The sequence below is a fragment of the Globicephala melas genome, chromosome 14, assembly GCF_963455315.2.
Source record: "Globicephala melas chromosome 14, mGloMel1.2, whole genome shotgun sequence".
Lineage (NCBI taxonomy): Eukaryota > Metazoa > Chordata > Mammalia > Artiodactyla > Delphinidae > Globicephala > Globicephala melas.
In genome coordinates, this window is record NC_083327.1 from 62400269 (window position 1) to 62411678 (window position 11410).

The following is an 11410-nucleotide window of genomic DNA, read 5'->3' on the forward strand; positions in this document are numbered from 1 at the left end:
TATATATATTTTTGTTAAGTCCACTATCAGGCAAATGGATAAAATGATTGTTTTTCACTGAAAAAAGAATTCCTTTTGGTTAAAACTGTTGGTTTGCATTTATTACAAAAAGATTAACTCTTTTCTGTCAATAAACTTGTGGAGACACTGTATCAGTTAGAATTCTCCAGAGAAACAGAACCAAGAAGGTGTGTGTGTGTGTGTGTGCATGTGCGTGTGCGTGTGTGTGTATACTGAACCTAGAAGATTTATCTATCTACTTTAAGGAATTGGCAACTGTGGGAGTTGGCAAATCTAAAATCTGTAAGACAGGCCAGCAAGTGGGAAACTCAGGTGGGGCTTTTATGTTGCAGTCTTGAGGCAAAATTCCTTCTTCTGCAAACCTCAGTCTTTGCTCTTAAGGCATTCAACTGATTGGATGAGGCCCACCCACATTATGGAGGGTAATCTCCTTTACTCAAAGTTTACTGAGTATAAATACTAGTTATATCTTAAAAAGTGTCTCCACAGCAACATTTAGACTACTATTGGACCAAACAACTGGGCACCACAGCCTAGACAATTGTCATAGAAAAGTAACCATCACAGACACCTATGGTAGGAGGGGTGAGGGGGGTATGATAGGATAGAAAAAAACCAGGAAGATCAAAAGTGTCACATGCATTGGTTTGGGCAAAGCTTGGGAGTCTCTCCGTGGAGCAAGCAAGTCACAGGGCAGGGCAGCATAGGAGTTAGTGCTGGAGCTCAGCCACGGGAGGGCATGATTAGGTGGCAGCCATGGCCTGGTTTGCAAATCCTTCCTCCATGGTCAGTAGCACTTGAGTCCATCCACAGACTCAGGTCCACCCTGACCTTTGGGCTCTGTCAAGGCATTGAGTCAGGCACGAAGGAGGCTTCTGACATTCTCCAGAGTATCACCATGGGAGGGACTCAGCTGGAAGTCACAACTGTCACGTGAGTGACCCAGCCTTTGTGCCCATTTCTGACAACTTGGATTCTCCCTTTTTCTGAGAATAGGCCCCCACCTTGTACGCCTTTTGGTGTCTGGTCCCAACTGACAATCTGTTCCTCTATCAATTCTTCAGGATGGAGGCCCTGCCTCACACTCACTTGCCACTTCTCAGCTGGAATCTGTCTGTGGAACACAGCATGATGTCGGGCCTTCTCAGTGCTGGCCCTGAGCTGGACCCCTACCCAGATTCTGTCTAGCCCTCTATTGTTAACCGAGTCATAGATCAATCAGAAGCTCTGGGGTAAAAGATTTCCCAGAACTGTGCAGGTGAGAGGGTGTGTACATGCTACTGTGGGTTGCTGAACAGAGCTGAAGCAGTGACCTAAACTTCTATGAGACTAGCCATCCTGAAAAGTGGTGTCAGAGGGCCTACTAGTCTGTATGATGAATAGCAATAGTTCACCAAGACAAAGCTGGGTGAAACTCACAAGTCCTTACCTGACTGAAGATTTTTTTTTTTTTTTTTTTTTTTTTGCCTTTTAGTTTGAGAAGTTTCTATTGACCTATCTTCAAGCTCACTGATTCTGTTTTGACCATGCCCAGTCTGTTGATGAGCCCATCAAGGTCATTCTTCATTTCTGTCAGTGTTTCGGTTTTTTTAAAAAACTTCTAGCATTTCCTTTGAATTCTTTCTTAGAGTTTCCATCTCTCTGCTTACATTGCCCATCTGCTCTAGCATGTTGTCTACTTATTCCATTAGATCCATTAGCATATTAATTATAGTTATTTTAAATTCCCTGTCTGGTAATTCCAGAACCTGTGTCAAATCTGAGTCTGGTCCTGATGCTTGCTTTGTCTATTCAGACATGTTTCATCCTTGTTACTTAACATGCCTTATAACTTTGTTGTTGTTCTTGAAAGCTAGGTGATGTATGGGATAATAGAAACTGGGGTAAATATGCTTCTAGTGTGAGATTTCATGGTAATATTGACTTTGTTTAATGTTTACTGCAACTGTTGTCTTTGGGCTTCTCTAAGAGCTCCTCCTTAAATAGAGTTTGACACACCTCAGCTCTTACAGCTGTAATCCACTCTTATTAGATTGGAGCCTTGTCGGCGTGCTGGTAAAGTGTAGGGGCGGGGACGTGTTCTACAATCTTATTATTACATCTCAGTCTGTTAGTGGCCTGTGTCCCTGGGTTGTGACCTTCACAGGTGTTTCTTAGCCTTTTCTTTTTTCTCCACTTAGATGATACAGGAGGACCAGAGGGGCCTCCAGTGGGAAAAATGCCCTTTCCCCAGGGTGGGAAAGTCTGGTAAGTCCCCGCCGCTGGAGAGTAGGCCTCTGTTGTGAAGAACCCTCTGGGCGTATTTCAAAATGCTTACTCTTTCCCTCCCTCTGCCAGAGTGCCAAGGTTTCGGAGAAGTCAAACCCATGAAAATGTAGTGGCTCCCCTAAGACTCCTCCAGGAGTTTCTCACGTGGCAGTCCACATTCAGCTTCCAGAAATTTATAAAATTTACCATTGAAGTGTTTCTACCAGTTTATAGCTCCAATGGCTTCTGCTTCAGGTAAGGAGGTCTCTGCTGTAACTTCCTGGATTCATCTGTCTATCCAGATTTAGGGGTGGCAGTTTGCCCTGTGACCTCAGTTCTCTGAAGAGTCCTTGCAAAGTCATTGATTTTCAGTTTGTTCATCTTTTTCTGCTTGTAAGGAAGATAGTAACAACTTCTAAGCTCTTTATATGATGGAGCTGAACCAGAAGTCCTGGCTGAAGATTTTTGAAAAGTCTGCTCAATTTCTATAATGACAGCCACTGTGAAGGGAAAGTAGACATTCCTAAGGAAGGTTCCAAAAGAAAATAAAAGCACCCAAAGCTACTGGCCCTTCTTGTAACTCCTGACCTCTGCACCTCATGTTGCGTGTTGGCCACTCCTGCACTCAAGCTGTGGTGATATACGCAGGTGAGTGTGGGCAACTTTTGAGTCCGAGTGTGAACAAGGGTCAATGCACATTGAGATTGGTTGCCACAGTAGTTGTCATTAGTATAAATCAAAGTCGTTTTTATTGTTGCTATTTGCTTAAGTCATTTTAAGTTGAGATTTCTGCCACTTTCAACCCAAAGAGTCCCAAGTGGCACAAATATAAATGAATGGTTCTTAGCCCACAGGGTGGGGTGAACAACAAAAGAGGTTTTTGTTTGTTTGTTTTGTTTCTGTTTTTCATTTTTCACCATGCAAGCTGTTACCTGCACCTGACTAGGGATTAGATATGTCACCCTGGTCTCTTACAAATTACCATCTACCATGTATCACCTATGGTCTTAAGCAACCCATGGTTTTACCTGTCGTCTTTCTCTTCAGTTTACAATTCAGTTGAATCCCACATTCATGCTTCACAAATTCACTGGACATTGGAGCAATGTTGTGTATTGCACACTATTATAAATAATAATACCTGAGGTTTATTATTACAGTGCTTGCTATTTGCTCGAAGCAGTTCTAAGTGTTTTATATGGACTAATTCATGTAATTCTCACAATATTCCTACAGGTTGGCATTAATATTATCCCAATAATACAAAGGATAAACTGAGGCATGAAGAGGCTCCGTAACTTGCCCTGGTCTCATAGCTGGTAACTTGTAGGTGTGGGAGCTGATCTGAACCCAGGTGGTCTAGCTCCAGTGCCCATCTGTCTCACCATTATGCTATTCTGCCTCTTGGTAAGAAGCACTCAACCTCACATCATAAAGCTGGAGGAGGTGGGAGTGGTGGTGGGCAGTTCCAATGCTTGTTAATTTTGCAACTCAGTGAGGACCCAGACTCTATCCATGATTCCTTTCTGCTGTCCTCAAAAAGGAAAAGGATCCAACCTACATGTTTGTACGTACGAACAGTTTTCTGTTTGTGAGCACTAAGGGACCCAGAGAGCAGTTGAGGTACCATGAAAACAGAATAGAGATAGGGGTACAATTGCTATTTTTTTTTTTTTTTTGGCAGTACGAGGGCCTCTCACTTTTGTGGCCTCTCCCGTTGCGGAGCACAGGCTCCGGACGCGCAGGCTCAGCGGCCATGGCTCACGGACCCAGCCGCTCCGCGGCATGTGGGATCCTCCCGGACCGGGGCACGAACCTGTGTCCCCTGCATCGGCAGGCGGACTCTCAACCACTGCGCCACCAGGGAAGCCCTCCAATTGCTATTATAACCAAGTCCCCAAGATCTCCAGGCTTTTTGGTCCATCTCTCATTTAATAGTCAAATAAAACAACTTAATCCTTCACCTTAAATAACCCTGAAAAGTACAGAGCTTCAGACTAGTGTTTCTGAGGATTCCTTGAGCATGCTCAGTGTTGTTGATGACTTCCTTCTCCCAGCTGCTGTGCCAATCACTTAAAAAAAAAAAGCTTTATTGAAATATAATTTACATCCATAAAATTTGCTCATTTTAAGTGCACAATAGTCATTAGTATATTTATAGAATTGTACAACTGTTACCACCGTCTAATTCTAGAACATTTTTAACATCCCCAAAAGAAATCGTGTACCATTAGAAGACAGTATCCATTTCTCCTGAACCTTCCCAGCCCCTAGCGTCACAAACCTACTTTCAGCCTCTATGGATTTGCCTCTTCTGGTTGGATGCTTCCTGCTGTCCTGAAATTGCTCTTTCAAGCTGCTCTTCCTAACCCGCTCCTGTGCTCCTTTTTTACGCCAGCTATTGCTAATAGACAGTTGATGTTGGGATGCAGTTGAGATCTGCTAAATGCTTGAAGCTCCCTATCACAAGGGCATTTCAGTGCAGGAAAGGAAAACTTGAAAGTTAATGTCGAAAGCCCTTGCTCTTGGTGTCTCTGAGTATTTCTCTCCCTACTTGGGCCTTGCTTGCTGCTGTGCACAGTCCCTTTCCCATAGTCACACTTACCCTAGACTTAAGCCCCCAAGGCCCTTATTTTCTTAATATTTTTCTGAAGAAGTAACCGGAAGGGCTATAATGCTGTTCTCTAAGACAAAAGAGCAATCATTCTCCAATATAATTCTTCACCACGTCCTAGAATGTGGAAAAGCCATAGTTATTAAAGCATCACCACTTTTCTGTCCCACTACACAAAACACACACACACAGATATGTATATATGGGGATATATATATATGTGTGTGTATATATATATACACACATGGATAGAGAAAGTTACTCTGGAAGATTTTACAATTAATGCAAAGTTAATTGCCCATCTGTCATCTCCCAGCCCCTCTCCTATTCTTCCTTGCACACAGAACTCTAAACTTGTTCAGGTACAAGCAACAATGTGCTCAGGGAAGGTGGGCTGACCCCCTAGTTGGATTAGTCATCATTTTTCTAAAGCCATCGTGGTGGACCCATAGCTCTTTGCCAATGATTGGTTTAGCGGTGGGCCTGTGACCCAGCTAGAGAATGAGGTGAATGAGTAAGTATGCTAGGGAAGGGGTTCTGGGCAATTTCGCTCTGATAAGAAGATGCTCTTCAGAAGAAACTCCCTTTATCCCGCCTTTGCATGCAGTTGGTGTGGATGTGATGTCTGAAGCCACAGTAGTCATTTTGCAGCCGTGAGTGGACAGCCCTAAGGGTGTACAGCAATGTGCTGAAGGCAGCCAAGAAAATGAGGGAAAGAGTCTGTTTCTTGACACCGTCATTGTGCTGCTGAATTAGGAACACTGGAACTGCCTACTTCAGGCTTCTTGTTATAGGAGAGGATAAACTCCTATTCTAAACTCCTATCCTATTTTTGGTTGGGCATTCTTTTTCTTTCAGTCAAAAACTTCCCAACTGATATAATTTAAATTTGATAATTACTTTTGCTTCTGAAAGAAAATACACTTGAAAAGCAACACCGATTTTAACCCATCTATCCATAATTTATCCCTTTATTCAACATTTATTAAGTAAATATTATATACCAATTTCTGAAATGTGTTTCCTTTTTTAAAATATTTCTTTATAGTCAATGTAATTAGTGATTTTATATACATGAAGGATTCCTTCCAAAAGGGCTAATTTGAGGATAAAGACTAGTCAAAACATTCTTTGAAAGGGCAATAAAAACTCTAAGGTTGGGCTTCCCTGGTGGTACAGTGGTTGAGAGTCCGCCTGCCGATGCAGGGGACACGGGTTCGTACCCCGGTCCGGGAAGATCCCACATGCCGCCGCGGAGTGGCTGGGCCCGTGAGCCGTGGCCGCTGAGCCTGCGCGTCCGGAGCCTGTGCTCCGCAACGGAAGAGGCCACAACAGTGAGAGGCCTGCGTACCGCAAAAAAAAAAAAAAACCTCTAAGGTTTATCTTCTAAAGTTTATCTGAAAGACACAACTGGACAATGTTTCTCATATTCACCAAGAGTTTAAAAAACGAACTAGAAATGTGATTTAAAAAAAAGGGGCAAAAGGTGTCAAAAGAAAGTTTTTAGCAAAGGAGATCAAATGTCTCTTATACAGATGAAAGAATCCTTAACATCATTTAAATAGGAGAAAAGCAAATTAAACCACAATGAAAACACGCGTGTCAGCAAGGCTGTTGGAACGAAGGTTGTTCAGGAGAAAGCACGTTGGTACCACCTCTGAAGACAAGAAAATGGATGATAAATAATGCACCTTATTATGGGCTGAATGTTAATGTCTCCCTCCTCTACCCCCAATTCATATGTTGAAATCCTAACCCTCAAGGTGTTCGTATTAGGAGGTGGACCCTCTAGGAGGTGATTAAGTCATGAGAGTGGAGGCCTCCTACCTGGGATTGGTGTCCTTATAAGAAGAGACAAGTGAGCGTGCCTTCTCTCTCTGCTCTCTGCCATGTAAGTGGACAAAGAGGAGCTGGCTCTCTGCAAACCAGAAATCAGGCCCTCTCAAGACACGGGATCTGCCATCACCTTGATGTTGGACGTTCCCGGCCTCCAGAATTGTGAGAAATAAATTTCGGTTGTTTAAGCCACTCAGTCTATGGAATTCTGTAGTTCAAACTGACTAAGACACAGCTATTATTTCATCCAGAATTTATCCTAACAATATGATTGCACATGGGCACAACAATATATGTACAAGGACTAAACCATTTTTGCCATACCAAAAATGACAAGAATCCTAAACTTCTATTTAAAGAGTGCTGGTTAAATAATTTATGATACAGCCAAACCATAGAAGACCTGCAGTCATTTACAAAGAAAGACTTGGGGATGATCTTCAAGATATGTCTAGGAAAAGCGTGCAGTATAGAAAAGTGTGGATTGCATGCTACCGTGTGTCTACAAAAAGGGATGCTGTCCCTTTGTATGATATGATATCTTTGGAAGACTACAGAAGAAGTTGGTAATAATTCACAGTTGTCACTGTGAAGGGGAATCAGGTGACAGTGATACAGGGGTCAGAGGAAGACACACTGTGTACCCCTTAGTACCTTTTGGATTTTGTGTCCTCTGAATTATCTACTTAAAATTATTAGCATAATAACTTAAAAAGGTGACTACATTCCATGATGGGACCAACAAAGCCTCTTTGTCTCCCAAATTCCCCTTTCCATGGGTTCTTGCTAAATACTGGTGTTTGCTGCCTGCTGTTGAACATGATACTGACAACCCACTAAAAAATACACCAAGGCTTGGTGAATCCTTAATATTCCCCCCAAAGTATAGAGGATAAATAAATCAATTTCCAAAAAGTAATTCAAAATATGTGCTTGTGCCCGATAAGATTGCTAAGGTCTGAATGTTTGTGTCTTCCCCAAATTCATATGTTGAAAAAATAATGCCAAATGTGATGGTATTAGTAGGTGGGGTTTTGGGAAGTGCTCAGGTCTTGAGAGGGGAGACTTCATAAATGGATTATTGTTCTTACAAAAGAGACAAAGATTTTATTTTAAATAAATACCTTTGGTGGGCACTTAGTTTTCCCCAGGCATTCCTTCTCCCTTCTTCCTTCTGGTACTGGAGTGCCCTGCTTCAGCTGCAGACCTCAGACTACAATCCCAAGTCTCCCTGCAACGAGCTGCAGCCAATCGGATATGAATGAATAGAATGAGGACAATGCCCATATCACTTGTTTAAAAGAAACTTGCTTGTTGATGAGAAAGTTTTGGAAATGGATAGTAGTGATGGTTGCACAACATTGTGAATGGAATCAGTGCCATTGAATTGTATACTTAAAAATGGTTAAAAGGGCAAATTTTACTATATATAGTCTGGTCAGACTGCTATAACAAAATACCATTTTAAACCACAAACATTCATTTTCACAGTCATGGAAGCTGGAAGTCCACGATCAGGGTGCCAGCATGGTTGGGTTCCGTAAGGACCTGCTTCCTGGCTTATGTAGACAGCCACCTTCTTGCCATGTCCTTACTTGGCTAAGTGAGAGCTCTGGGCTGTTCATCCCCTTACGTGGGCACCAATCCCATCGTGGACTGTTCATCCCCTTACGTGGGCACCAATCCCATCGTGGACTCTGGGCTGTTCATCCCCTTACGTGGGCGCCAATCCCACACGACCTCATCCAAATCCAATCATCTCCCCAAAACCCTACCTCCAAATACCACCACACTGGGGATTAGGGCCTCAACATATGAATTTGGGGAAGGTCACATTCAGTCCATAGCAATATATTTTACCACTATTAAAAAAATTAATAATGTAATATACCCAAGTCCATTGACCGGTACACTTTAAACGGGTGAATTGTATGGTATGCATATTTTTAAAAAGTAAAACAAACCTGCTTGTCCTTTCCTCTCTCTCTTTCCTGTCCCATGGCTGGACTGTGGATGTGGCACTGACCCAGCTATGACCAAACACATTTAGAAGAAAGCTGGGAACCTGAATAATCCTGTGAGTGAGGTTTTCTACCATCACAACCCTACCCCTACTTTCAGACGATTGTGAGAGAGAAATACACTTGTTTGTTGAACTTCTGTACTCAGGATTCTTTTTAGTTCAGCAGTTTAGCCAGTGTTCTCACCGAAACACTGTCACCTCACTTGTCACAGTGAGAAAGACAATGATTTGGAAAAAAGAGACAGGGATTGAGGGCATCAACCTACTCTCTTTCTTCTGCTCCTTCCCTCCGTCATCTTGACCAGCACTCCATTTGTAACCGGCAACGTCCCAGGACTCCACAATTCCTATACCCACTACATAATTTTACTTTAATTTACAGAACGCCCAGTACTGTAGATAAGAGTAAGCTACTACTATCCAATTTTTTTTCCTTTGATTTCATTAACAGTGGATGGAGTTTCAATGAGCACAATATTCTACAGTAGAACTTAAATAAGAATTAGTTCATGGTTCACGCCAACAGAGTCAATTGAATATATCAACTATATTCAAATAAGCAAATCAATTTTTTCCCTAGCTATCTGAGTAATGTCTGTTTGCCATTTGTTCCTTTTATTTCACTACAGAAAAGATTATGGAACATGAAAGCAGAAGGGTAGAAACCATCACTTTTCTTAAATCCATCCTTTATTATAAACTAATTCGGTAGATCTTCAGAGCTTGCAAGAATGTAGCAATGGATTAACTTCAGTGATACGTTCTCAAAATAACCCATAAAGTAAATTTGATGCAGCGGGAAGAACAATTACTTATTATCAAAGGGCATGCCTTTGATTATGTCTCTTCACATGATGTAATTCCAAATATGTTTGGCTCATTTCTGCCTCTGGATCAACCTTTTCCTTTGATGTGATGGAAGAGACAAAGGTTGATTTTAATTGTTTGATGCCAAAACACCTGTTGAAAAATTTAAAAACTTGATAATCTTGATGTTTTTCTATCTTGATGCAGACCTAATTCAGAGAGATCTGGACAGTGGACCAAATTCCTTGCTTTTCGTTTGGCTATTTGGCTTCATGCAAGATAGCCATGTGTGTGTATGTGTCCTTGTATCAAAGATCTCTTAATGAATGAGAGATGCTATTGGTCTTGGACTGGCTTTCCATACAATTATGATGAATCTAGAGTGCTAATGTATTGTGTGATTTAATAAAACATCACCAGTTATAAATCTCTGCTATATAGCACCCCTGCCTTGGATTAGTGGAAGTTAACACAGGTCATGTCTGAAATTCAAAAGTCCTGACTACATGTGGAGTGCTTTCACACTGATTGCCCAGTTCTCTGAAGGGCTATAATTCTTTCTCATCAATGATTGCTGTGCCCAGTTACCCTTAAAGCAGCCCATTGCAAGCAGCCCAGTTCAAAAGACCAGTTTCCTATTTTCCTTTCAGGAGTAATGTTCAATTTTCAAATGATTTAGACAGGCAAATTGGGGAAAGTTTTACATTTTGCAATTTGCCTAGTGGGTGTCTTCCAAAATCTGCAATATATTTTATAAACATTATTACTGACTTGGTAAACGGCCATTTCTGTAGGCACTTACTGTCATTGTGATGGTATAAAGGCAAATTCACTTTACCTAATATTCCCTAAGCCTTCCAGAGTGCTGCAGTAATCATAGGATGGTGCTACCTCTTCCATGTGATGAATGGCTTTGTAAACAAACACTCTCCCCTTTAATTCCATCACCATATGGAGAGATGATTGTGGAAAGGGAGCCAGTAAACCAGGCAGTTCACCGCACAAAGGCAGGTACTCCACTGTCTTATCTGCCCTATTTCCCACTGCCCAGCACTGTGCCTGGAACGTGGTCCAGCACTCAATAAATATCTGTTGACTGACTGACAAAAGAAAACCAAGTCATGAAAAATCAAAGCACAACTTCAGTTTTCTCATTCAATTGGAAACTACATTGGATTATAAGCTCTTTTAAGATGGCCTGATTGGTAAGCCTGATTTCCCTAAAGTGCCATTCTTGGAAAATAAAATGCTGTAAATTGAATCTGCTGGGTAAGGAATTGGCTGTGTAGTCTCTGCATAAAAGGCAGAGGCAGGAAGGCTTGGTGCAGACTGTTTGGAGGTCTGCTCAGCGAGATGGGGAGCTCTCACCCAGCACTCTTGGTTCCCTGAGGCCCCATGCAGTCAGGTTTTAGGAGACTTGCTCTGACTCAATCCAATAAAAATGTTCATAAAGAAATTTTTTTTTTTTTTTTTGGCTAGGATGCTTGTCTTGAAAAATAATATAGAACATTGTTAACAATTCAGACAGGAATGGTAGAAATAGGTCAGACAAAAAATGAAGGGTGAAATTGGCCTGGCCTTTCTTTAATCTTTTGAACAGTGTTTGAAAGAGCTCTTGGCCGATGAACAAATTTGTTCTGTATTGTGGAGTTAATATCTGTGCCAGGGTTTTTGTCATCCCTCTGGGCATGGTGATCAATATAACTAATAAAGAGGAAATGGCTAGACTGAGCCCATTGGAGGCCAGCAATCTCCCTAAGGGGTCCCACAAAAGAAGACACCCTGAGATAATAGTCACACTGAGTTTGGAGAAATGTGGGTCTTCGCAGAACAGTTAGTGGCTCCTCAGTTAGCACTGAGTT